The sequence below is a fragment of the Oryctolagus cuniculus genome, chromosome 1, assembly GCF_964237555.1.
Source record: "Oryctolagus cuniculus chromosome 1, mOryCun1.1, whole genome shotgun sequence".
In the NCBI taxonomy this organism is placed as follows: domain Eukaryota; kingdom Metazoa; phylum Chordata; class Mammalia; order Lagomorpha; family Leporidae; genus Oryctolagus; species Oryctolagus cuniculus.
The window spans coordinates 70,700,778-70,727,404 of record NC_091432.1 but is presented as its reverse complement, the minus strand read 5'-3'; the positions used below and the strand labels follow the sequence as shown (position 1 = coordinate 70,727,404).

The 26,627-nt window shown below is 46.8% G+C and overlaps 1 protein-coding gene and 1 non-coding gene across 6 annotated transcripts in view; both read left to right on the top strand.

Annotated features, from left to right (window-relative positions):
• TENM4 (teneurin transmembrane protein 4) overlaps positions 1–26,627 on the top strand; it is a 2,118,216-nt gene that overhangs the window by 1,105,555 nt on the left and 986,034 nt on the right. The window lies entirely within an intron of this gene.
• On the top strand, positions 1,503–1,606 carry LOC127484988 (U6 spliceosomal RNA). Its single transcript, XR_007912197.2, has one exon. It is a non-coding gene; the product is annotated as a U6 spliceosomal RNA (small nuclear RNA).

Here is a 26,627-nt window from a genome sequence, read left to right as displayed (position 1 = left end):
ACTGAAGCAACCACCCAACTATAAAGACAAGACTGATCTAGAAACTTCGCAGAAAGCAACAAGAGGAAGCTGGGCCCTGCCACGCGCTCCACGCTGGCCTGCAGTTCGCTGCTCTGTTGTAAATGTCACTTGGTCAGGAGTCGGGGCTGTTGAACTTGTGTTTATATTCCCAGAGCCAGCACTGTGCTTGGCACACAGCAGCCACCCCATTCCTATCAGTTTGATGAGCAGAAGAATGGTCAGACAGCAGTGTGTGGTCAGACGCCCGTGTGATGGGGAGTTTGCCAGTGCCTCTCTGGTGGAGGCTCACCCCCAGGAGCAAGCAGACTCTGGGTGGGAGCGCCAGCAGGGGCACCAACTGACAGGGCTGGAAGGGCAGACAAACACCAGTCACCGCAGAGCGTCCGTCCGCCGACCCCGCCAGAGGGAGCCGCTTCCATCTGCACTTTTCCCGGGGCTGGAAAGCATTAAGACAGAGGCAGCGGCCCGCCTGCTACCTCTGCTTGAGGCTTCCTCCACATCTTGAAGCAGTTTGTGATCATTAGGGGTTTGGCATCACAAAGATGTGGACGTGGCCAAACCCTCGCTTGCTTTCATGTTCCGTCCCTAACGCCCGAGAAAGCGATCCTGAGCCTGTTGCTTCTGCTTCTTCATTTTCACTTATGTCATCAAAACATCCACTTTAAACACATCACTGGCAATTGTCAGCTGTTGGTTCAGGCAGTGAGTCAGCTCAGTCTGGGTTGCATTCCGATCCCCGGTGCTGACTCCTCCATCACAGTCACATCCCCTCACTATCCAGCGTCAGAATCTTTGCGTGGAGCCCGAGGCATTAACCTATTTTCTTAGGGAAAAAAATCTGCTTATTAGAAGAGTTTGGGGAAATTAAAATAAATATAGGTAAATCTACGGAATACGCCACCATGCAGAGACAAGCCCTGTGAATATGAGTCCTTGCAATCATTCACGATTAAGAGCTCTCTGCCAAAAACTTTGAGTTCAACAAGCGTTTTGGATTGAATGCTATCCCTGGCAACTACAGCTTCCAGAAGGCATTAAGCTCAAAGGAAGGAGGAAGAGACGAGACAAAGTCAGAGGAAACAAGGGAAGGTATAAAGAAATAAGAAAAGAGGGCATGAGAGCTGATTGCATGTGCCTGTGTGTGCGTGTGTGTGTGTGTGTGTGTGATGGGACAATGTCTGTGTCCACGAGTAATGGAAATAGAAGGTTCTTTCCTGAAAGACCAGAAGGACCAACAGAAGTTTCTATGCTATTGGCCAAGATAGGACTACACATGCAGGATCGGGGCTGGCTTTGTTACAACAAGCCTAATGTTAATTGAGTGTGTGCTCCGTGGTGCGTCTCCACAATACAGCCCCTCTGGCTCCCCAGCACCGGGCAGAGGTCAGTACTCTGTCTTCTCTGTCTTCACATTCGCAGCAGATGCTGCCTCTGCATCGCGCCATGCTTTGCCATTAGCAGGAGGTTGAAATCTGTTTCCCGACTGAACACACACACATATACTAAAATTGGAATGATACAGAGAAGATTAGCGTGGCCCCTGTGAAAGGATGACACGCAAATTCGTGAAGCGTCGCATATTTAAAAAAAAAAAAAAAAACAAGATACTTAGCCTGTCTCGTACCGTAGTCCCACGCACGGTTCTTCCTCATTGGACACGGTCAGGTCCAAGAAAAGGAGCTCTTCATCTTCTGCTTCTAGTGCTTGGTGCTGTGCAGAAAATTCAGCTCTAAGGGAGAAATGGACGTAGGGGTCAGTTGTAGACTGGTAAAGCAAGTAAAGTGATTAGACAAAGGTCTTTGTGATAGGGACCAGAAAGAAGGAGTGGGAGGAGGAGGGACAGGAAGAGGAAGAAAATTGAAGTGAAGTGAAGCTGCTGCTTCTATTTGTATCCATTCCCCTTCAGCCCAGAGATGCAATTCCATGGCCTTGTATTTTTTTTAAGATTTATTTATTTATGTGAGAGGCAGAGTTACAGGCAGAAAGAGGGAGAGGGGAGAGGCAGAGAGAGAGAGAAAGAGAGAGAGAGAGAGAGAGAGAAGTCTTCCTTCTGCTGGTTCACTCCCCAGATGGCTGCGATGGCCGGAGCTGTGCCGATCCAAAGCCAGGAGTCAGGAGCTTCTTCCAGGTCTCCCACATGGGTGCAGGGGCCCAAGGACTTGGGCCATCTTCTACTCCTATCCCAGGCCAAAGCAGAGAGCTGGATCAGAAGTGGAGCAGAACCAGTGTCCAAATGGGATGCCAGTCTGCAGACAGAAGCTGACCCCACTGTACCACAGTGCCGGCCCCACTGTGTCCTAGTTTATAGCAGGGGACTCACATGGAGACTGACTTGAGGTTGAATTTTGCCTTTGTGGTTTCTTTGCTCTGTGATCTTGGTCTGTTTACTTAACCTCTCTGTGCCTTTTTTTTTTTTCCTCATTCAGAAGTGAGGAGCAATGGCCAACCTGTTGTAAGAATGAAATCAGACCATCATTGTGAAATTCCTCATATACTCAAAAAAGGCTCTCAATCAATGGGAGAAATTCAGTTAATGCTGCTGCGGTTTTGGTTTCCTTTCTGATTCTTATTTCTTTTGCCCTGAAACCCAATCGGCCTCATCTTTCTCCTTCTCTGCGTTATCAACCATCAGTCCTTGGACTCTGGCATAAGCCCCCACTATCCTCTTTTTCACCTCCGGGATATCTCTGAAAGGAGCTGAGAGGGAAACACCAGTTCTTAACAGTGGGGGAGCCAGAAGGTGGTTCTGGTGGAAGTGGCCAGGCCGGGAGGATTTGGTTTCCTGGCCGGGCAAAGGGCAAAGGCATAGAGAAGTCTGGCTACGCACGCGTCCACTCAAAGTCTGCAGGCACAGGCGGCGCTGCCCGGGAGGAGGGATGGCTATGGCGCTCCAGCCTGGGAGATCCGGGAAACTTGCCGTTACAAATACAGTGTGCTTTTACACATTACAAAGCTCATTTTAAAGAACAGCAGTGAGCTGGAGACAGTATCAGAGTTCAAAGACTAGAAAGATGGGTCTAAAGTAAGCTGATGGGGTTTGTGGGCGGCAGGGTGCATTCTAATGTTTTGGGCGGAAGCATCGTTAATCACGTGCTACAGCTGTACGTCTTCTAATGAGACTTTTCCTTGGAAGCAGAGACTGTTTTATATTCCAGACTCTCTGTGTGCTAATTGTGCATTCTTGCTCACTCGCTCGCTCTCTCTCTCTCTCTCTCTCTCTCACACACACACACACGCACACACCATCCATCCTAGACATCGAATGACTGCCTAATGCTTCACTCTGAGCCCCAACTGAACTTTCTTGCCTCCCTTCTAAATGAATGGAAGTGTTGAATAAAAATCCAAGTATTTTTGTTAGATGGCTTTGACCCTGAACAAATCAAGCAAACATCGCTCTAAATAATACTTGCACAAGCACAGTTCATTTGCAAGATGTGTTAAGGGTAATGCATAGCAATTCGGAGTTAAAACCACCTCTGGAGAGTGCCTCTTGAATATTTGCTTTAAATTAAATGCACCATATTTACTTATCTGAAGGTTGTTATCTATTTTTATAATAGAGAACATGGAACTATTTTTGCCATGCCTGGCAAAGCAATAGCAAATACTTGTATGTCCGTTGGGTTTGCAAATCTGATTAACATTTTTTTCCACAAATGAAGGTAGCAGAGGCAAGAAAAATAAGCCTGAGATTGAGAACACAAAAGTACACATAACCAAAAATCTTACAACCTGCTGAATGATACTCAGTAGCAACGATGATTCATTTTGTTATTATATTTTTAATCTCATCTCATGGCATAAAATTTAAAAGTGCAATAAGGGGAGAATGAAATAAAAAGTAGCTGTCTTCCTCTTCCCCCACTTCCCAAACCCCACTATCTAGAGAAAACCATTTTTAATTGTTTCATTTTTAGCTCTTTGGAAATTACCACCATAATGCTAAATAATTTCCATATGTCTTTGCTTCGTGATTCAGCCACTGTGGACTGTGTTGAATTCCTTTCCATAAAACAGAAATCTTGTAATACTTGTATTACTTCCCTCTTGTCCTCAACCCTCCTGGGCTTCTTATTGTTGCTACTATATCTCTTGCTCAGTGTTTCTAGTGGTCAACTCTGTTATTATACATACTAAATATAAGCTATGTCTCTTTGATTGATTGGTTGCCAGCCTGCAGGATAAGGAAACCACCTCCCTTCCATTGTTGTCCACTTTTTCTTCTGATTTTAACCAGCTAGGCTGTTGTTTTGACTTTGTCAGTGTTTTAGGGCTGCCAGGTAATATTCAGAATGCCCAGTGAAAATTTATGTTCTCAAAAGCAATGTTTGATATAACTGTGTCCCAAATATTACATGGATACTATCCCTAAGGATCCATTTGTCGCTCCCCCTCTTCGTGGAGGAACGACACAGGACCCTGCGCTGTTCTTTCGTCTGCTCGGCCCTCCCCGGGTTTGCTGCTGGTTCTTCCCGGGTTGGCTACTGTCCCTTCCACCTCCGTGGAAGGGCGGTTCCCCCTGGCCGCTTTCCCCACTTCTGCAGGGGAGCGGCACACCGCCGGCCGGCTCTCTCGGGGGCTGCACAGGTGTTCCCCTTAGATGTTCCCCTTAGATGTTCCTCGTGAATGCCGTCTCTCTCCTCCTTTATAGTCCTCCTCCGCCAATCCTAACTCGGCTGCCCACACGCCGAGTACGCTGCTCTCCTCCAATCAGGAGTAGGTCCTACAGTTTATTGGTTGAACTGGAGGCAGCTGCGTAGAAGCTGTTTTCTCCTCTCCCAGCGCCATATTGTGGGAGAGCAGATGCATAGAATAAGTCTTAATTCCAGTAACTCAGTCTAGTCCTGGTTGCTCCCCACATCCATTTAAGATAGTAAGTGCATAAGTATCATAAGCATATAAGTATCTTACTTGTTGCCTATCTGAGATTCAAATTTAACTGAATACCTTATGTGTTTATTGGCCAAATCTGGAAACAGTGCACGTTTCTAACTTCCAAAAGTTCCTCTTTCACTAAACACGATGATTTCTGGTATTATCTCTGTACTGGTCTAAAAACCTGAAAACCTTTATATTTCATGATTTGCTTTCTAATACATAACAAACTCACCTTGGGGGCTTAGAATCCTGGAAGTATTAAGACAGAGTACATGTCTTGCATACAGTTTAGTTCATCTATTTCATTTTGCTGAAGAGAAGGCTCAGAAGATAACAAGCTTACAAAGGCCACAGCAAGTGTTGCAGGTGAATTTTATTCCCCTTTCCCTCTTCACCACCATTTTCTCCTCACCCAAAATCTTGGGATATTTCTGTCCACAGCAGAATTTAGAAGACACTAAGAGTCTAGACAGGAAGCTGGCATCAGCCACTTTGATCTATTTCCCATCCTACAGGAAGCGTGAATTCATTTGGGAGGCCCTTGGGCTGAGAGCTTCAGAGCTGGGGAGACGGGGGTTCGCCTCCCAAGCCCACACTTGCTGCTCTGCCACCTTGGGCACAGCTGAGGCCCCATGCAGCCTGCTCTGTGGCTGTCGTGCAGCTTAACTGAGAGGAAACACACAGTACAGCCTGTGCATCGTGCATCGTGAACGCATGGGAGGTGAGGCTGTCCTTGGGGGTAAGAATCCAGGTCCCAGCCCCATGCCCCACGCATGCATAGGAGTGAGCATGCCCAGTAGCACCATAGCAAGTTTCCAGACAATCTTCCCAGGGCCCCTTCGCTTGACCGTTGCCCTTACTGCACACTTCAGTGTCTCTGATTTCTTTGTGCATGGAGTACATGATGCATGGATGTGCATTTCAAATTCCACCAGGCACTTGAGTTTTTAACACATCTTAGTGTTGCCTTTTAAATGTTGCTGTAGGAAACTCATTGATCCTGGGTCTTTTCCCTGTTGCCTATTTATTTATTTATTTATTTATTGAGAAATCTGTGCTATGCCTCCTTCCTAGAAGGATGGGCTTAATCAGCCTGCAGAGAGAAGTGCTGACCTCACACAATCTCTTTAGTGGCTGCAGCACCCGCCTGCCTCGCCCCTTTGCCTGTATCTGTGAGCTGTCAGTCCCCAAAGCCATAGTGCTCACAGAGAGACAAGTCAGCAGTGCAGACCCCCCCTCCACAGCACCGCTACCTGTAAATCAACCGGGAGCCCAGCAGGTGCTACAGGACAGCATCTGAATCCCATGGCCTCACATTCACAGGGCCCCAAAGTGCCTGAGAGCTTCACCTCCCAGCCCAGCCTCCCCCAGGCTGTGTTCTAACCACATCCTCATCCTCCCCCTGAGAACACACCACCTGCCCCTCCAGGCTGCTCAGAGCCCCCTCCCTACCTCCCCCTCCCTGGTGAGGCCCACCGGTGCTTAATGTCCTGGAAGTATATCTTACCTTCTGGGGCCCTTCTCCCACCCCCACCCCTGCAGAATTACTGACTCCCTTTTCCACAGTTCTCTGATAGTTGACTCAGATATTCAGAGGTCCTTTTTTTTTTTAAATATAAGGAAGCTTCATTTCTTAAAATATTTATTTATTTATTCAAGAGGTAGAGTTAGAGAGATCGATCTTCCATCTGCTGGTTCACTCCCCTAATTGTAGCAATGGCTACAGCTGGGCTGATCTGGAGCCAGGAGCTTCTTCTGGGTCTCCCACATGGGTGCAGGTTTGGACCATCTTCCATTGCTTTCCCAGGCACATTAGCAGGGAGCTGGATTGAAAGCTGAGCAGCTGGAACTCAAACTGGTGCCCATATGGAATGCTGGTGCCACAGGCAGAGGCTTAACCTACTACAGTGGCACAGTGCTGGCCCCACAGAGGACCCTTTGAGATAGTATTTATCAAGTGTTTATCAGGACCATGACAAGTCACTCAGGGCCAACAACTGGCACCTGGGCCACCTTCCAGGAACAAGTTTCATCAGCATATCTTGGTTGTGGAGAGTCGGCCCCTTTGCAAACAAATGGCTGTGTATGCCAACAAAATCCAGTCCTCAGCCTCTGCCAGTGCCCTTCCTATCACCACCCAGAGGGAGCCAGGCCCCTGGCTCTGCAGAGCCTTGCCCAGGGCTAGTTTCCATCCAGCCCCAGCTCTTGCTGCCAGGTCTAATGCAAACCTCTCCTGCTTCACTTACTACCTTAAAATTTTATCTTTTCCCCACCCTTGCATCGTCAAGTAAACTGGACCATCCTCAGGATCAGTGACTGCATACAAATGTTTTGTTGGGTTGATCCACTAAATGCTTAACAGGGGTGCCAGGTATATAGCACACATTCACATGTACAGTTGCATGCATGAATGTATGCATGAATGAATGAATGAATGAGTATGTGAAAGTTGTGGAAGGTCTGACCTAATTACCAGTGTATCACCCTGGCCCGCTGCGTGAGCCAAAGTCAGGAGGTGAGTGTTCCCCCAGTAAAAGAAGCAAGAACACGGTGTCGTGTCATCATAAGTAGAGCATGTCAGAACAATAAGTGATCTGTCTTTTGTGCTGAAGAAAAGTTTTTGATAAAGAATTTTCCAAGCTGTCATTCAGAAAGGTGACCCTCCAAACAGGTAATGAGAGAGCAGGGACACAGCTGACAAGGTATCAGCCCCGGGGTCCTGGGCGCCAGAGGACTGATGGCCTCTGCAAAGTCTCCACAACCAGTGCAGGGTGGTGCCTGTCAGGAGGCGTCACTCCGTGAACATTGTGACTGTGGATCAGGGCCCAGTGGAGCTAGAAACCTGGGGGAGTCGTGGGAGTGCAACAGGTGGGGTTGGCCTTGAGGGGTCCTTAGCTTAGAAATAGGGTGTTGAGGAAGGTTGCCAATCATCAGGAGGGAACAGAAATATTGAAAGAGCTCTGATTTTTGAGCACCCACTGTGTGCATTGTTTCTGGCCATCCTTATATATTTGCTTTCCTTACATCAATAATGTCATCCCTGAATGACTTCCTGAAGTAGCAGTTCTGAGCTTCTGTGTTGTCTAACCATGCCGTGCACGTGTGGACAGGGCAGGAGCATGGTATCCTAGAACGTGGCCTGCTGCTGACCGGCTGAGTGACCCAGACCCTATAAGCTTCTGTTGATCTACCTATAGAATAAAGATTACATTAATAGTTCCTACAAATTGGTTCTTTTGAAAATGCATGAGACAAAGCACAGTATGCAGAAGCTTTGTATCATTGAGAGGGTGTTGTCATTATTAGCCTGGAAGTTCAGGATCCGCATTTTGCAACCTGTGCAATGGTGGCAGATCAGACATGAGTAGGAAAATGCCTGATACACAATGGCTATTTAGCTAAGCACAATTGCTCAAATTGGTGCTATTGATATTTTGGGAGCACGGATTCCTTACTACACAGGGCTGTCCGGTGGACTGCAGGATATTGAACAGCACCCTGACACAGCATTTACTGCCTCCACTCCTCACATTGGTGGTAAGGGCTCAGACATTGGCAAACATCCTCTGGGGAACAAAACCGGCCTCAGCCTAGAACTACTGTTGCAAGTCTTCACTGTATCATTACACATAGATGCGTGTATGCTTTTAGACCTCACGGTGATCCTACGAGTTAGTACTAAGTATGCTATCCCCTTTTTATAGGTAAAATGAAATTTCACAGGACATAATAAATGCACCCAAGTTCATGCAGAATGTGGGTCTCTGAGACTCTAAGCTCCAGGGCTTTCATTCTGTCTCTGCTGCAGTAAGAGGAAAATTTAGCTTGGATGGCTTCTGGTTACCTGTGTTGGAAGAGTTGCCACCATGTGTTAAAACTGGTCAAGGGCAAATAAATGTCTCTATTACTTAAAAGTTGGACTTACTCCTGCTTGTGGGGAGCAACCCGGACTGGACTGAGTTACTGGAATTAAGACTTATTCTATGCATCTGCTCTCCCACAATATGGCGCTGGGAGAGGAGAAAACAGCTTCTACGCAGCTGCCTCTTGCCAACTTGAGTGATGACCTCCAGGAGCTGATCCTGCTCCTGATTGGAGGAGAGCAGCGTACTCGGCGTGTGGGCAGCCGAGTTAGGATTGGTGGAGGAGGACTATAAAGGAGGAGAGAGACGGCATGCACGAGGAACATCTAGGGGGAACATCTATCTGAAGGAACACCTGTGCAGCCCCCGAGAGAGCCGGCCGGCAGTGTGCCGCTCCCCTGCGGAAGTGGGGAAGGTGGCCAGGGGGAACCGCCCTTCCACGGAGGTGGAGGGACGGCAGCCAACCCGGGAAGAACCAGCAACAAACCCGGGGAGGGCCGAGCAGACGAAAGAACAACGCAGAATCCTGTGTCGTTCCTCCACGAAGACGGGGAGCGACATAATGGTGCCGTGACTCAGATATGAAGCCTAGGCAGGGTTTAGTGTCGTTCCTCCACGAAGACGGGGAGCGACACTGCTCTGATCCTTCTTTCTCCCGTTATCAATCTCTCAGTCTACATAGTGAGCATTGACCTTGAAAGATGTCATGATTTCTTAGACCCCAGAACTTAGGAAAAGACCTTCAGAATCAGCCATATGGATTCAAGGCCTCTGTTGGTAGAAGCCTGGGGTTTTTGCCTCCCAGAGCTGACTCTTCCATGTAACATTTAACTTTTTAGGAACCTGGGCTTTACCACATATGCACCGCCGTCAAGCAGTTTGTAAAATGAACATAGGAAACCTCAACGTGCTACCTTCCAGAAAAGAGCTGGGTCCCCTCCCTCATGGGTCATGAGAATAATGGCATGATAGTTGGAATAGCTAACGTGACCACTCCAAAAAAATAAAATCAGGTCTTGTTACCTTACAACTCATATAACTGGGTCAAGACAGGCAAATTCTAAGCCTATTCCAAAACGTCAACTCTGGCCTCATTTGGACACCATTGCCAACTGTGTATGTGGTCGCACAAGAGAAGAGTCAAGTGAAAGATCATGTACCCAGCCAAGGGACTTGTATCGGATATGATACCTGGAAGCTAAGGCAAATTAGGGGCTGGCTCCATGGCTTAGTGAGCTAAGCCTCTGCTTGTGGCACCGGCATCCTGTATGGGCACTGCTTCGGGTCCTGGCTGCTCTCCTTCTGATCCAGCTCCCTACTAATGCACCTAGGAAAGCAGTGGACAATAGCCCAAATGCTTGGGCCCCTGCATCCATGTGAGAGTCCCAGAAGAAGCTCCTGGCTCCTGGCTTCAAATCGACCCATCTGTGGCTGTTGCAGCCACTTGGGGAGTGAACCAGCTAATAGAAGACTTCTGTGTCTCCCCCCTCTCTGTCTGTAACTCTGCCTCTCAAATAAATGAATAAATCTTTAAAAAAAATAAGGTAATTTGGAGAATCACAAGGACTTCCAGCTGTTGAGAGAATGGCATTATTCTATCAGCTGTTTCATTGACATTGTCATGCTTCAACTTTCACACCCATTTTCTAGGAAGCAGGAGCCGAGTAGGGTGTGCCTGTTCTCTCAAGAGCCTCCCATCACACCTGGTGTAAAACCCCAAACCTCAAAGCCCACACTTCCTCGGCTTCCTCGGCCTCTCCACTGCCCCCCTGATGGCTTCTGTCCTTGCGTCTGACCTAATACACAATGTGCCAGCAGAGGACTAGGGGAAGGCCTGGGGTTGGCAGGAAGAGTGAATGCGTTATGAAAGGCATCTGTCGGGCAGCAGAGTCTGCCTGCCTGCGGGCCACATGCAGATTCTGCAGCTGGCGATAGCAAGGAAGCTCATGGGTGGGAGTGGACAAGCAAAGTCTGTGTCCTGTCCAGATGAAGGGGAGGCTGGAAAGCAAGCCAAAGGGATTGTGCTGTGGGCTCCACATGAGAGAAGCACACGCTTTATAAACCCAGACGTGGACAATACAACTCCATGCTCTGGGAGGTTCTGTTGTTCTGGAAGAAAGGAACATTCAAGTGCTGTGGGCTCCTGATGCCAGGGCCTCTTGCTCTCAATGCCTCTCTGTTAGCCAGCCATGGCCTACTTCTCTGTGTTGGTCCCAACTGCATTTCAATTGGCTGTGTCCCCCACTCCTCCCACGCCACCTCTTTTTGGAAGCTAGCAAAGAGGTTAAACAAATCCACCAAGGAAGTGAGTGGCTTTACTGGAAAGCAAAGTCCCTGAGGTCTCAGGATGCCATTGGGATGGGCCCTTCCTCCACGCTGCCCAGACTCCTTCTCACGGCCTGTGCTTGTGCTAAGACTTGAAGTTGCCGTTCAGCTGAGTAGACCCTGTCGGCAAACAGGGGGATGTGGGAACAAATATTGATTCAAGGGATTAGAGCCACAATAAAGAAAGGCATCCTCTTACTGCCAGCCAAACAGGGCATCGTCTAAATGGATCTGCCAGCCAAAGCAAGGTAAATCTTGTACCCAGTCAAGAAAGACAATGGCCTGAGCTTTGGTTGTGCCAGAGAGGAAGTGGCTCTCCGTCCCTGGGTCATCCTTTGCTCAGTACTTGAGTAAGTGGTGGCAGGAGGATGTTGAATGTGGAAAGAGCACTGACTGTCCTGCCAGCTGATGCTAATGAGCTCGTTGCCACCGATCACAGTGGCAGAGACACCCAGCCGAACATCGTCCCTTTCCATTCCACAAAATCGACTCAGTGCTGCCTGTGCCACACCATGTGCTGGCCACTTAACAATGGCACCTTCTTTCCAGCCCTAGGGGCTCCACACTTTGAACTATAAGTATGCAAGGGGAGGAGAAAAGAACGGGGAGGGGTACACCTTCATTCATTCAACAACTAGTGAATGAGTGCCTCCCTGCTCAAGCACTAACGTAGACCCTGTGGAAAGAGGGGTGAATACCAACATGACAGAATTTATTCTCTCTGCCACTGGTCCGAGGTTGATATTATTCCTATAAGATGCCTATGAATTGAGTATTATTAGTCCCATTTTACAAATGAGAGTAAGGCAAGCACCTCAGTAATTTGCCCACATTTGCCCTCACTAATCAATGGTGGCATCTGAGTCTAGAGATTCAAGAGGGAGTGGGGTGGAGGGGGTGGGCTGTTGCATGGGGGCCATTTGAGCAGAGAACCTGAATGAGCAGCATCAGGAGCACGTGACCATGGGTCAGAAACAGCGCTGGGCACTTGGCATGTACCTTTCTCTCTCACAGCAGATCTGACAGGTAGTAATCTCCTACTTTCCCAACAGGAAATGGAAGCTCATGCGTAGAGAAAGCACACCAGGGTCCATGCCTTTTATGCAGCAGAGTTAGGACATGTGCCTAGATATTTCCAACACACTGTGTAGTGGGCTAAGCCTCTGCCTGCAATGCCGGCATCCCATATGGGCGCCAGATCAAGTCCCGGCTGCTCCACTTCTGATCCAGCTCCCTACTAATGGGCTGGGAAAGCAGTAGAAGATAGGCCAAGTGCTTGGACCCACATGAGAGACCCAGAAGAAGCTCCTGGCTCCTGGCTTATCAGCCTATCTCTGGCAATTGTGGACATTTGGGGAGTGAACCAGCAGATGGAAGACCTCTCTCTCTCTTTCTCATTCTCTCTGTCTGTAACTCTGCCTCTCAAATAAATAAATAAATCTTTTAAAACATTTTTAAAAAGAACTTCATTTTTTTAAAAACAATTGAAAATTATCTCATGCCTTCCTGCTTTTTGATAACATACTGTATCTTAAAATTTGTATTATATTAGCAACATATCAAGGACTATAGGTGAGGTAGAGATAAGTGATAATGCATGATAATGAATGAACAAGCAGGGAGCTGCCATTCAGCTTACAGATTCAAACATTGCCAGTGCGGCTGTACTGTGTGATCCTTCCAGAGCCCTGGTGGGAACTCTGCTGAATTTTTGTTCATCATTCCTTTGCTTTAAAAAACTGTGCTTAGAAAACAACTCTTTATATAATCCTAAACATTATTTTATTATGATCTTGCTTCTTTAAAATCTTAAGATAGTCATCAGTTAATTACTGTAAGGCAATTTTTCATGAGATTATTTTGTCCAATTATACATTGATAAGATTCATACAGATTATATATAGCTGAGTTTTAAATGTTTCATTGCTCCATAATATTATGTGAAGAAGGGGATAAATTCGACAACTAGAAAATATATTATTGACTTTTCTGGGTATTTCTTACATCATTGTTCATTATGGTGGGTAGCAAAGCCTTTAGTATTTCCCAGGCATGTTAGCAGGGAGCTGAATGGGAAGTGGAGCATCCAAGACTTGAACCAGCACCTAAGAGGGATATCAGCATTGCAGGCAGTGGCTTAACCCACAGCACCATAACACCAATCCCTAAGCCCTTAGTATTTGCAGGAGACATAAACTGCCTGGTGCATGGACTTCAAAGTCCAAATCAATGCCCCAGGCTCAGATTTCCAATTTTCCCAAGACCAAGAGCCTCTTTTCAATGTTATTTTATGGACACCATTGTACCAGATAATCTTACTGTCTCTTTGGGGGGAAAAGGCAAGATGGATACAATAAATCCAGTACTGCCTTAAGAATCCCATATTGTACCTCACTCGATGAGAAAACATTATTCAGCTATAAATCAGAAATTCTCATATTTTAGGTGGCCACCAATGCCTAGTGACTTTGTGGCTGGGCAAACCCCTTGCGATGTCACCCTGAGTTGGAATTTGCTCTTCAAGTCCAAGCCACTTACTCTGAGGGTCAGATAAAGGGAGTGGTTTGCAGAAGTAACTGAGCTCATCAGCTGTGGGCTGGTATTGACATTCAGGTTTTTCATTTCTTGTTCTTTTTTTTAATTTTTTTAATTCGAAAGGCAGAGAGAGAAAAACTACCTCTCATCTGCTGACTCACTCCCCAGATGTCCTCAACAGCCAGGACTGGGCCAGGCTGAAGGCAGGAACCTGGAACTCAATCTGGGCTTCCCACATAGGTGTCAGGGACCCAGGTGCTTCAACTGTCATGAACTGCCTCCCAGCAGGAAGCTGAAGAAGAGAATAGAGCCAGGACCTTAACCCAGGCACCGTGATACTGGATGCAGGCATATGTCTTAACTGCTATGCCAAATTCCCACCCTGGATTTTTTAAATTTCCAGTGCAGTTCGTCCCCAGAATATCCCCACACCTATGGAACATCTCTGGGGCTTCCCTGTCTGCTTGTGCAGGCACACCGACTGGGACTGGCTGCCAGGAGTGACTTGTCAGAAGAGAGCCTTTGTGGGGAAGCAAGGACTGTCTCCAGCTGACCATGGGACCAACAGCCAACAAGTCAAGCATATAACAAGATGGCCGACCTTCCTGACTGGTGGAGGAGATAGCATTCTAGAAAAGGCAGCTTGTGAGAGTTACAGCAGTAGAAAGCGATGTGGGACCATTGAGATCCCAGAGTCCCTGAGGGCCATGGAGAAGGAACAAAGAGCTCTGCCCTGGAGCAAGAAAGGCAGCTGAGGAAGGGGTAGGTGAGGATGGCCAAGACCACCCGGCTCGCTGCCTCCAGGGAAGCCATCCCCTCCCCTCTTCCTGCTGAACTTGGGTTCAGGCTCCCACCAGTTTGTCTGCAGATCCCGTATTTGGCCAGGGCCAGAGAGAGGGAAACAATCAGGCCTTTGATTCTAGATGGTACCATTAATCAGCGAGGATGCCTACATACAATCAAATTCCCGGGACAAGGTCATTGCCCTGGGAAGGAAAGTTTTCCTTTGCTCCTGCCCGTGCTTGAATTACTTCTGGACTCAACCCTTTCTCCCAGGTAAAATCCCCACCACAGCCCAGCCAGAGATGAATCAGAGTCCCAGGCAGAAAGAGCAGCCACACCCAAATGGAGTTGAAGAGTTTACAAAGGGAGTGATTGGGAAGGGATGGGCAGAGTGAGGGGCACAGCAGGGAGTGGGAAAGCATCGTGGAGTCAGCCTGAAGGAACGGTTTGTGAAGCAATACACGTGGGAGTCCCCTGAGTCTAGTAGGATCCACAATGCCAAAACCACTTTCCTGAAAGTGTTAAGCTGTGAATTGCCTTCTTCATTCCCATCCTTTCACAGGTGGAGGTGTCCAGAGGTTCCTGGCTCTGACTGCTAAGGGATGTATGTTTGTTGATTCCCATGTTTGAGAAGGTCTCCATTTTAACTTCTAACATGTTAGGTATGGAGAGAATTCAACAAAATCTCTTTAAGGTCCCCAACAGTTTTTTTTTTTTTTTTTTTTTTTTTTTTTTTTTTTTTTTTTAAGATTTGTTAATGTTATTTGAAAGGTAGAGTTTCAGAGAGGCAGAGGCAGAGAGAGAGAGAGAGAGAGAGGTCTTCCATCCGCTGGTTCAATCCCCAGATGGCTGCAATGGTGGGAGCTGTGCTGATCCAAAGCCAAGAGCCAGGAGCTTCTTCTGGGTCTCCCGCATGGGTGCAGGGGCCCAAGCACTTGGACCGTCTTCTACTGTTTTCCCAGGCCATAGAAGAGAGCTGATTCGGAAGTGAAGCAGCCAGGTCCCAAACTGGTGCCCATCTGGGATGCCAGCATTGTAGGCAGTGGCCTTAACTGCTACGCCACAGTGCCAGTTCCCCAACAGTTTTTAAAAGTGTAAAGGGATCCTGAGATGGAAACATCTGGGAACAGCTAAGTCACTGAAATTTGAAGTTGGTCGCTATAACGGATGCCAAATGGTAGAAATTGGGCAGCCACTGCTGGGCAGGGAGGGAGCCTGGGCAACAAGTAGCCCATGTGGTCCTCCCTGCTCCTCTCCACTGCCAGGGCCTCCTGCTGGCCACACAGGACTCTCAGCCAGAGGGCAAGAGTTGCTGTTCTCTGGGACACTGATCAGGGAGGGAAAAGAGTGGAGGAGGGATCTGGAGAAGCCAATGGAAAACAGCTACAGTTTTGGAAGTTGGAAGGAGATTTTTAAAAACAAAGAGGAGGAGGGGAGCAGAGGGCAACTGGGACCCAGAAGGTAAATTTCCAAACTCCTGTGCGTTTTGTTTGCCCCATTGACTGATCTGGTCAATAAGGGAAGATGGAGTTCAAATTCGGACGCCATCGTTTCCTAAGTGTGGTTTCTCGAGCAGGTTGATGGATTGCTCTGAGTCTTGGTTTCCTCAAGTCATACAAAGAGTAAAATTGCATTCCTCAGAGTGCAGATGGACTGCATTAATATAACTATGTAGGACACAGTGTAGACTCCTGGTATCTCTTTTCCCTCCTTCTTGCACAGGCTGCCGGGAGGAGGTCACAATAACTCCTGAGGTGCCTTGGATCTCATCCAGGGCCCAATTTTCAACCACAAAGACTGGGGCTCTGATCACTTTCATCCCTTGCAGAGAGTTTACCGCCAGGTTAACTATCCAGAATTATTAGACATTCAAACTGAAGGAAACGAACACAAATAATAAAATGATATAACAAAATAAATGCTAATTGTGTCCATATGGTGATTAGTCTTTTGAAACAACTGACTTTTAAGGAGTCCCACGATTTCACTGAGACAACAACACAAGTCTACAGGGATTGTTGCTTTGCATGCCTTCCCCTGCATTTCTATCACCTTTCTCCACAGCTCCTCATCTTTTGCAGGAGGTAGGAGAATGAGACCTTAGTTGGAGCCAGAGCATACTGACGTTGGTTTTGCCCCTCTCCCAGGAATGTTTCTGATGGCAGAGACCTTCTGCAAAGCTCAGTCTTTGATTCTGCCATGGGAGATTCAGCATTAACACATGTTTGAAACCTGCCGGGAATATAAGCCCTGCTTCATAGAAATCAAGGTGTGATTAAGGAGATAAGCTGGAAACTGTCAGTCACATTTTGCAAAGTTATTATCCAGTTGCAAACCTCTGAGTATTAGGGGCTCCACTTTTTTTTTTTTTTTTCAAGGAACATTCAATGCCTGTGGTCCCAAGTGAAAGAGTTTTATCTTTTCATATTAATTACTGGTGTGTGTGTGTGTGTGTGTGTGTGTGTCTGTCTGCAGTTCCAACCTCTCTTTCTATGTCTTCTCCACTCCGCTCTCACACCAGTCTTTCTGTCTCTCCTCTCTCCCACACTCCTTACACACACATACATACACACGTTGTGCGCAGATATACTACAAATCGAAAATTGAAACACTTTAGTAAAGAACCAAAGCCCCCTGTAAATCAAGCTCTAGGCGAAACTGCAAATTTGTGTTGATGACATGCAGTTATTCAATTAAAGATCACATGGAAACCGGGCAGCCAATTTACCATTCAAATTGATGGATGGGATAAGGGACTGTTGGACCGTTGTCGAAATGCAAATGATTTTTAACTCCCAACATCCAGGGAAAGTGAGATTGATTGTGAAGCTGGTTATTTCTCCCATCACTCAAATGGGTAAATGGGTAGCTGTGGAGGGGTGAGGGGTGAGGGGTGGAGGGTGTCTGGGTGGAGCAGGAATTGCTCTTTTCTTGTCATTGAACACGTCTCTCTTGTTCTGACTGTACATCAGCTTGTGTTCTCAGCTATAGTTGGTCATTTTGTTGGTGTTGATGGTGAAGATGCCCAGTCACACTCAGGAAGGAGGGTGGTTTTGGAGGGGAAAGGTGGCAGGAGGGGGAGCTTAACATTCCTTAATCCATAGTGAGCTTTCTAGAGCTATGGGTGCATCTCAACTCAGAGATCCCCTCTCCACCATCCCCTCCCACACAACCCCCCCCCCAAATCATCCTCAGTGCAACCCAAAAGCTAGTGGTCAGGATTCTCATTCCTCGACTTCTCTTCCATGAGCTTTTTGTCTGTCTCTATGAAACACATTCTCTCCAAGACTCTGCTCCAGTGTACTTTGCTCTATGGTGTAGTAAAATAGCAAGCATTTAGGAATTGAACAAATGTACATTTGAGGTTACCAAATTCTCTGCATTCCAGTCTTCATATCCATAAAATGGGGCTTTCAACAACAACAACTATATATATATATATATATATATATATATATATGAGAGAGACACCAATAGAGATGTGAGAAATCCAGTAGAGATCAGAAATTACCAAAAGCCTGAAAAATAGTGGTGTGCCAATTTGGAGTGATGGGTTTTACGGGTCTGACATATTGTCTGATCACACAGATACTCAATGGCTACACCCTAACTAGCCTAAGCTGGTGTGAGGTGGTGAATTCACTGTCTTCTGGAAGTGTTTGAGCCTGAAGGGCATGCGGCTTGGCAGGCATCTGTGCAGGAGCTCTGGAGGGCTGGGCTAGATACCCCATCAGGCTCGAGGGGGGTATGGGAGCTGCCTCTGCACTGTGCCTGGCTGAACGGCTCAGGAGCGGAGATGGAGACAGGCCGACAAATGAGTTAGGAATTTTCATGTGGTGGGACTGAAATCTCAGGCTCAGGTGCTTAGAGTAGGAGGAGACAGGTAATCTTCAAAGGACCCTTTTGATTTTAGTAAGCAGAGATGTGGCCAGGACAGAGCTTTGAGAAATTTATTCTTCAGCACAAGAAAAATTGCAGAGGTTGCGGGGGGGCGGGGGGGTAGAGGATAAAGAATGGAGATGATGCCATTAGTCCTGGGAAGAGTTAACAAAAGCCTGAACTTGGGCAATGGCAGTGAGGGTGGAAAGAAGGGTGTGGTGGAAGAACCCTATAGTATAGGAGAATGCTATACTGAACATAAGAACATGTGCAATTCAAAGGGTGGATGAGACAAAGGAATCCAAAGCAACCGTGAAGCTTCTTCTGGCTTGGGTTGGGCAGGTGAACCGTGATACCATCAGCTCTGGCAGAGAAGCTCAGAAGCAAAGCTGGGGCTGTGTGCTAGGGGGTGGGGAGGGAGCTGGTATGTGAAATACATTACAGGTAGCCAGGCAGGATGAGCTGAATGTGTGTCAAAACTCAGGGGCCTGGGTGGGGAGTGAGCACTTGCCTCCTGGCACTTACAACAGCTGCAGATAGTTGTCTGCTAGGTGTCTGTCTGCCCTGACAAACTGGAAGCCTGTCTGGTCACCACCATACCCTCAGTTCTAGGTCCAATAAATAACGGGGAAGGAAGGGAGGAAGGAACGGAAGGAAGAAGGAAAGAAGGACGGGTGGCTTAGGCATGCACTGGGCATCATCAGCTCCCACTGCATCCCGCAGCTACTAGGCTCTGGGTATAAACTATAAATCATCTTCTCAGATTATTTTCTAATCCTTACCACAAAAGAAGCGGAAGGAAAGAAACACATTTTTTTAAAGTATCCACTGTTTGTCAGGAAGAACAAAATCCTAGGATTTCTACTTTCATCCCCCGCCATAGCCACTGGAGTATGGCTCAGAAATTTCTGCAGATGCCTCATTGTGCTGGAATGTTTTGGCCCTGCCACCTTCACTCCGTAGCAGATACTGTTTATTAGATGGACTGGTCTAACTCGTTTCCTCTGTCCGTTCACATCCCCCATCCTGACTTCTGATCTGAAACTGGGGTGCTTTTTGTCTTGTTTTTAAACAGATTTCAGCATATCCCTTCCTTCCTCTTCCCTTTGAACAAATCCTCCTAAGTTTTCTCCTCCTCGCCACACTGAGAAATCTCATACTGTTCTGATCCGCCTCTACATGTTCACCAGCCTGTTAGACTTGGAAATGGGAACACCTGAGGAGTAATAGGACTCTGGCAGACGTGTCTCTGCCCTGCAGTCTAAAGTGTTCAGAAAATGTTCAGTGGTACAGTGCCACTTAATTCTGGAGTCGTGCTTAACATTCTAGCATGAGGAATGCTTTCAGGGATAGTTAGATGGGGGACGTGTCCTATGCTGAACACATCTGATGGATCATACCTCCTATGAATACATTCCAGTTTACTCAAGATGGTATCAGTTTTTATTATTGTCTCAGCCTAATTCTTAACAGGACCACTTCTAAAATGGCTTCTCAGGAGTCCCTGTTTATATGACAGATTTTATGTGCACCCCTAGTCATTCTTCACTTGCTGCTTCCTCATTTCAGCCCTCTAAGTTGATACCTTCAAGAGCCCCATTCTTAGATTAGTCAGCCAAGGCTCAGTGAGGGCAGATAGCTTTCCTAAAGTCTGACAACCGGCATTCTGGAGTCTAGACTCCAGCTGAAGAATGACTGATTCTACAACACACTTTCTAGCATGCTATTTGTAATTCAGTATGAATTCAGAAGGAGGTAATCAAACTCCTTGGTTTCCAAATGAAATACTTCTGTGATATGACCATGACCCAAAAATTCTCATTCTACAATAAAATGAGCCTACATAAAAATATGTTTTCTAGGTGCTACCTACATCTACCTTACAGGGTTTTAGGCTCAGCATAAATAAGATTGGCAAGGGTATCACATTTGCCTTTCCTGACTGTCCTAACTCTTCCTCATATCTTCTGCATATCTCATCTGTACACTGCCCAATTTCCTGGCCAGGAAAACCTAGAAAGACTTGAAGGTTCTAAGCAGAGACATCTGAGTTCAAATCCCAGTGCCACTCTTCTGTAGCAGTGGAAACTCAAGCAACAAACATGGCATCCCTGTGTCTCAGTTCCCTCCTGTGTAAAATTGATACTACTATCTACCACACTGAGTTTAAGTAATGGTTAAATATGAGCACATATGGCACACTCAGATCTTGCCAACACATAGTAAATATTAAACAAATATCAGTCCCCTCCCTGACTCAGTAGTGATTAAATATCTTAGGCAAGAGGAATCTCTTTCCCAGGATGTTTGCTCATAGTCACTTAGATTGAATGGTAAAGGAAAGATATGTCAAATATCCCAGACTAGTAACATACATGGGTACTTGAGAAAAGGATCCTTTAAGTGGCTCACACATAGGCTATCTGTTGTTGCTCATTGCTTTATTGTTTGCTTATGTTTTCTGCCAGAAGACTGCATACTTTGGGAATACATGATCATGTTATGTCACATAACTCATCCTCAGGAATGACTCTTAATGAATCAGTAGATATTTATCTAATGGAGAATAAGAAAAAGTATAAGAGCAGGTGCAAAGCTGTGTACTGTTGCAGGAGAGAGCAAAGAGTGCAATGTGATTGAACCATTAGGTGAACTGGGATGGGATGGCAATTAACACCTACTGAGCAAGGACCCTACACTCTGTGCTCAGCACTTTTCTTGGATTAACTCCCCAATAATTCAGTATGAGGGAGACACCATCTTGTGCTTGGTGAATGATGCAAGGCCACCAAGCAAGCAGTCAATGCAGAATTGGGACCCAGGCATTGGGGTTGCAGAGTACAGCCTGTTGGTGACTGGTGGAACATAGAGCTGATTCTGTGTGTTGGGCTCAGGCTGGGGCAGGGAAGAAGTTCCTTGGGTGGAAGGAAGAGACGCCTTTCTCTCTGGAGGCCCAGGCAGTAGAAGCCTTCCAGGGTGCTCATCTAGCCTAGGCAGAGAACAGACGCCTGAAGGATTTAAAAGCAAGTGCAGCTCCCACTTGGTCTCAGCTGCTCCTGTTTCTGTCTTTGTGGTAGTTGTCAGTGCTTCTCCAATTACTTCAAGAGCTGTTGTGAAATTCTCAATGTACTCTCCAAAGGAAATCAATTTTAAAACCCATATTTGTTAATATGAATTATTCATGAACATTAATATACTTAAGTATATATGAATTTAAATTAGTTTCATTTGGAGTTTTTTAAACAGTACAGAAATACGCATACACAAGTTGTTCACAAGTTATTCATTCAACATTTGTGGAGGTCCTACTCTATGGTAGGAAAGGGGTATATACCTAGAGACTAATATGCAGCCTGGCAAATAATAACAATAACAGAAATAATATTAACAATAAATACTTTCTATTTTTTGTATGCCAGACACCAGTCTATCTACTTTACATATGTTGATTCAATGATTCCTCTCATTATCCCTGTTAGTACTGTTATTCCAATTTGAAAAATGAAGAACCTGAGAAAATTATCCCATAGAGGTCAAGAACTTGATCATCAGAATTTATATCATTAACTCTATTGATACACAGAGTAGATTCTTAGTGCATATGTGTTGAATGAATGGACCAGATAGTCAAAGTACAAAATATTTTTGTGACACTGTGCCATACACTTTATATTTACTATCTGATTCAGAAATAATGTCTATAAAGGAATCAAATTTCTACTAGGAGATAAATATATAACACCAGTAGTAAGCTACATCGCCATCTGAGATTACGATTTTGAAAAAAAAAAAAAAACTCAGAGTGCTTAAAACAAATTTAAAGAAGATTCCTTCTACAAGGATGAGATGTTACTAGGCTGACTTTGAAGGATTTGTGCGTGCAGGTAGACGGATTGGAGGGGCTGAGCAGAAAGGCAAGGTTTCAGTTAGGGAGATTGTTGTAAAAAAAAAAAAAATAGGTAAGGTGGAGAACACAGAGCCTGTATGGAGAATGCAAAATAGTTTTCTATAGCTGGAATGCTACTACCCAAAATGACTTAATGACCTTTTTTGCTGGAATATCAGTTAGAAACACATTCTGTCACAAATGTGAAGGAAATCCAAAAACAGTGCCTGGAACGTTATTCTGCTCAAATGACAAGAAGTTGGAATAAGTGGATGATCCCTGGCATTGGCGTGGTCTGGGAGCTTCCCGATGTTGAGCTGCCATCATCATGGTTCTCCTGACCTTTTTTTCACATTGAGTTGGCTGTCCCAACCTCGGGCACCACCCCGAGCGTAAGCCAGGAATAGTGGACAGAATGGGGTAGGACCACACTGACTGGGTCTCTTTCTTTAATCATGAACATAAAATCATTCCCAGGAAGCTCCCAGCAGCCATGGGCTCATGTCTCATTGGCCAGGACCTCCTTGCTGCAAAGGAGGCTGTGAAAGAGAGTATTTGCCTTTTAGAGCTGCGATCATGTGAGAGGAAAAGAGAAAATGGAGTAGGAATGGAAACTGGTTCAGACCACTGGCCGTGTCCATCAGGCACTGCTGACGGTGATGATAATGACCACTCTCTACCTGAGCACTCCCTATGTGTCCAGCACAAGCCGGTCACTTCACATATATTTATTTGATGTTCAGAACAACAGATCTGTGAGAGAACTGTTATTCCCATGTTACAGAGATTCTCTGAGGTCCAGTCACTTGGCCACCGTCAAGGAGCAGAAGGGGTATACCTCTACCTCAGGTCTTAACTAGCATGCCCTCTGCTCTGTTGTTTGATGGCAGTTACTAACTGATCACTTGCAATGTGATGGGCCTGGCACAAGTGTTGTTTCTGTTGATTCTCCCGACAGTCTGTGGGAGGTCAATAATATCACTACTTGACACTCAAAGCAACTGAACTCAATGATTTTGCATGACTGGTTCAAGGCCACATTCCTGCATGTGTCTAAGCTGAGATGCATAACCAGAAGCCTCATTCCAAAGCCCGTCTGCTTTCTTCTCTGCTGTGCCACATGATACGGAGACTTCATTGGAAAACAGCTCCAGCCTATCCCATCCAAAAGACCTCCCAGCCATCCCTCCTCTTGAAAAAAAAGTAGCCCCTACCCATAGCTACTTGTCAGGCCCAAGCGCTCATCACCTTGTAATTAGATGGTCCTAAGAGTGCCAGCATCAGCCAGCCCTCCTGTGAGGCAGGTGAGACAGCAGCAGGAGTGTTACAACAGAACACGCTGCAGAGTTCTGCCAATTAACAGGTTCAAATTTCAAACTAGAAGACAAGGAAAAAAGTCATTCCCAGCATTACAGCCATGTGCACCAACCTCAGAAATGATTCTTTGGGCTACGCTCATGAAGCAATGATTCTGCCTACCTCCCTGAGAAAATGCCTCTGCTAATGAGCCTCTTACAGATGCAGTTGGCCAGCCAGACATAATAGAGTCAGGCTCTCCTTTCCTGGCCCCTCACACTTAAGGACGGGAATCCAGTGTGGGCACACCGGGCAGTATATACCATCGGAACAGACGTGGGTTTGCTTCCCGGCAGTGGGTGGCCCTGGGCACATGACTCACCCTCCTCTCAGAGCGCTGGTGACCTCATCTGTCAGGAGCGGATGAGTGAGCCTCTCTCCCGCTGCTGTCCTGAGGCCTTGAGAAGTTCGTGGGAGGAGGAGTATTGAAAGACCAGTGTTCGAACACACCCAGATCTAATCACTCTGAAGCCACATGGTTTGCTTGGGGAAATTGCTACAAACGAGCCTTTGCCAGGCTACAAAGTGTCAGGGCAGGAGTCACAACCGGTCTGGAAAGGCAGTCTAAAAGGATGCAGTTTGTTTCATCAGGCTGCATTTTATGTCTAAACAGGGAGAGAACTTACTAAACCACACTCAGGACCAGGAAGCCACAGCGCTCTGTGTAACGCAGTGCGGCATCGCTCACTCAGGGTGATTTACTGGGACTGGCGCTGTGCAGCACAGCCACATCGGGGAGGGGCTGGCTTCTGACTGTTGAGCAGAAACCGGCCGGGTTCTGGGCTTGGCCCTGCTGTTGACTTGCTCTGTGACCTTGCACAGGCCACGGCAATGCTCTCTGTTCAGCATCCACAAAATGGACATAAAAAGAGCTGTTGGTAATGAGAAGAAAATGTTTTGAGTTAGATTTAGTTTTCCCGATTTTTGCCATAAAATCATCAAAAAAATGTGAGGCACATTATTGATGTCGTTCTGCGGGTCCTTCCTACAATAGCCAAAGTCATGAGAAGGCCCTTCATAAATATTTCTGTCCTCAGAAACTCACATTCTGGTGGGGGAGGCTGACATGGGCATAAATCACTCTCCTACAAGGTAAATGCTGGTAAGCGCTGGAGGAAGCATACAAGCCAGAGGCCCTGGGGATGTGGGAGTCGGCAGATTAATTTCCAGTATAGGGATCTGGAAAGGTTTCCTGAAGGAGATAGTACTGGGGTTGGGCCTGGAGGCTGGGGGAGCTTGATTTATGCCATCTCGTCTTGTGGCTCACGGAGCCCTGCAGCTTTCTGCTCTCAGTTGACACCAAACTCCGGAAGGTAAGGACTTTGACTTTCGGCTGCCATCTTTAGCTCCCCAGCCTGAGGCCCGGCAGCCACGCATTGCTCCACAAACGTCGTTGGAGTTCACTGAACAATCAGGATAGGAGGAGAAGGAAATGGAGGAGGAGGGCTCCTAGGAGGAGAAGGAAATGGAGGAGGAGGGCTCCTAGGAATAACATTGATGGTGTTTATTGAGTTCGAGCATCCCCCTGGCCTCTCAGAAGCCCTCCAGAAGGAAACTGAGGCCCAGAGAGAGCTGGGAAGGGAAGGAGGGGGCTGGCTTTAATGTCAGCTCACCTGAGTTCTGAACTCAGAATGGGGACATAGCACAGCCAGAAAATAAGGACACTGTTCCTGGAAGAAGTCTAGGAACAACAGATTCTATGATATTTCTGGCATGAAAAACATCCTTGAATCTAGCCCAGGTATCAGATGTACATTCATCAAGGTTCTCCAGAGAAATGGAACTAACAGAAGATGGATGGATGGATGGATGGATGGACGGACGGACGGACGGACGGACAGGCAGGCAGGTAGATAGACTGACTTATAGAACTGGCGACTGTATTGCAGTACCTAGTGAGCCTAAAACTCACAGGCAGGCTAGCATGGTAGACACTCAAACTCTGGCAAGATTTCAATGTTAAATCACTTTTTAAGATAATTTTTATTTGTTTTCATTTTATTTCAAATGGGTGGGGGGGGGAGAGCGAGAGCAAGAGAGAACGAACGAGAACTTTCATCTACTTGTTGGCTCCCCAAATGTGAGCCAGGTGGAAGCCAGGAGTCCAGATGAATGAGAGGCAGGCCCCCGAGTGCTTGAGCCACCCTCTGCTGCCTGCCAGGCTGTGCATTAGCAGGCAGCTGAATCAGAGGAGCAGGACTTAGTACCCAGACCAGGTGCTCCGGTCAGGGATGTGGCATTTCAAGCAGCAACTTAAGTTCTGTGCCAAACACCCAGCTCTCTGTGTTAAATCTTGAGACAGAATTTCTCCTCTGGGAAGCTCAGTCGTTGTTTTTGTTTGCTTGCTTGCTTGCTTAATTTTGTTTGCTATTGGAGATGGAGAGAGTCAGAGACCTCCCATTTTTTGGTTCATTCCCCAAATGCCCTCAGTAGCCAGGGCTGGGCTGGCACTGGAGCCAGGAGCCGAGTGCACTCCAGGTCTCCCGCGCGAGCGGCAGAAACCCACCTGCTTGAGACATCACCTGCTGTCTCCCAGAGTGAATGTCAGCAGGAAGCCGGGATGGAGAGAAAGCTGGGACTTGAACCCAGGCACTGCTGTGTGGAATGCAGGCATCCTGAGTAGCGGCTTAAACACCGAGCCAAATGCCTTGCCCTGTTGTTTTTTATTAATTTTAACTCTAGGAAAACAACAAAAAGTTTGAGATTGCATGTATTTGTTAGGAGAACATCTATTTTTCTCATAAAAGGAAGACTTAGTAGAAAAGCCCATACAAGAGTCAAATATTAGGGAATAGAAAATGCTAAGGTTTTATTTGAACATCACAATCCTTCATGAGTATTTAGATTCACTACACGGGGAAGAATACGCGGCTGCTCCTGTATGCGTGTGGTGACCTGCTTTATCCAGATTTCTAGAAGGTCAGTCCTGAAGGAAGAGCTCAGGCCTCTTTGGGGCAACCCCACGTGTGAACAGGAGGAAACCCCAGGACGCAGGGCATCCCAATGACACAGCTCCCACTAGCGGCAGAAGTGGGACTTCTGCCCTCTGCCTCGCCGGGGCTTCATTCATCAGACTCATTATCCAATTTTGCTTCAGT